The sequence below is a fragment of the Chaetura pelagica genome, unplaced genomic scaffold (assembly GCF_000747805.2).
Source record: "Chaetura pelagica isolate M959 unplaced genomic scaffold, ChaPel_1.0 scaffold138, whole genome shotgun sequence".
Lineage (NCBI taxonomy): Eukaryota > Metazoa > Chordata > Aves > Apodiformes > Apodidae > Chaetura > Chaetura pelagica.
Window position 1 is genome coordinate 3,720,114 of NW_009954215.1, and position 1,854 is coordinate 3,721,967.

Below are 1,854 nucleotides of genomic sequence, written 5' to 3' on the forward strand. Positions count from 1 at the left end.
TGGTAGGTGAAAATGTTAATGTTCCACAAATAGGGTTTCCTAGATGACTATTTATTACTTAGTTCTAATTATGAGTTATTAGAACATAATGTACAACTGGGAGAGTACTGTGCTATGAAATAGAAAAACTAGTAAGTGGTTTTAAAAATAAAAATTATTCCTGGAATTATTAGAAATTATTTTTTTTTCTGGAAAATGTTTGGTAAACATACCACTTTATTTGTTGAAATAAGAAAGGAGGAAGGGTTGTTAGGACTGAAGTCACAGTCTGAATAGCCTCTGCAAACTGCTGCATTTAGAATTAAGATAGGAAAAGCAAATAATCTAAGATTTCTAAGCAAGACAGCCTTAAGACATGAGAGATTAACTGTGTAGAATAAACTACTTTAGAGAACAAGTCTAAAAAGTGTAAGTTATTTAAAATATAAAACATTAATAATTTTGCAAATATGTATTGTTTTCCCATATGTTTGTCCTATTTCGCTTGTTGTAAGAGCAAGAAAAGTGTCTTCCATCACACCAAAAGTGAACCCAAAAGAGGACTGGAAAACTGCTTTAAATTCAGGTGATAATCTCACTGCAAGAGTAGAACTTTGGTGGTATGTTATGATTGACATCGCTTACTCGCCATTTCTCTGTCACCCACTAAACTTTTTTTATCCTCTGCTAAATTTCCATGACTGTTTTTGGCCATGAATCAAGCAAAGGATGATCAAAAGCAAAAGTTCAATGTCTTGCAACAGCTGGTTTGGCTGCTTTCTCTCCTTATTAGCTAATAGTATCCAAGCTTAAAGTGCTGCTGCTGGAAAAATGCCCCAATATAATCTTGATAATTTAAGAGTGTCTAAAATATTCTTATAACAGATAAAGAGGGTTTAAGTGTGTGTAATGTAAGATATTAAATGCTGTGATAACTTCAGGGAATGAGAAATTTCATCCTTGATTCCCATTCTTAAGAGTTTCTCTATAAATTCTGAGAATTTGGATCTTAATACAGTGAATGCATTTTATTTATTGAAAATCAATAGGTAGAAGTCTCTACTAGATTTAAAAGGATGTTATCTAATAGACACTAAAGAACGTTAGTCTAATACATTAGTAATATAATGTACAGTTAGTGACAGAATAATGTCAATATTTTTCATTTAATAAATTGAATAAAACATTGAATAAATTGCAACAAAGCATATTTAATTTTAAGTTGGTAAAAATTAGAATTAGATTTTGTGGAGCTTAGAGGTCTGCCTCTGTTCTCCTCTTGTACAAAGTGACCTTCTCAGTCTCCCTGCTCTGCTGGTTTTGGAACTCTCAGTAATTCATGAATACACTATGTTGACATGGCTAGTAGGATGTTTACATTTGAATAGGGTTGTGCAGCTTAATGGGTGCTGTCAGGAAGGACAAGCAGGAAGGGAAGGAACAGTTAAGATAAGCCACATCTCCACAGATACTTCTGAGCTCTTTCTTACAGAATTAAGCCAGCTCAGGAAAATCTCATTTTAACATGCAGTCAAAAGAATTCTGGCTGGTTTTGTAAAGGATCAAAGAACCAGTTGTCTTAGAGAGCTGGACCCACAGCTGGCCTTCCTGGGCTACCTTTGGTTGAGACCATCTAGATAGATACCTCCGTTTGTGTTTCTTAAAGATCTCTTCCTGGTAATCACTTTCTTATTATTGTTTAAATAATAGAAGGGGAAGTTGTTTTATTGCTGTACTTGATTGGGAAATATTGCAGATTTATATCCTACAATAGGTGAGGCTGTGCAGGCAGCTCTGTCCCTGTGAGTCCTGCTCCAGAAGACCAGGCTCCTTGTGATCACCAGAAAGCAAATGCAGGCTGTGTTGAAAATACTC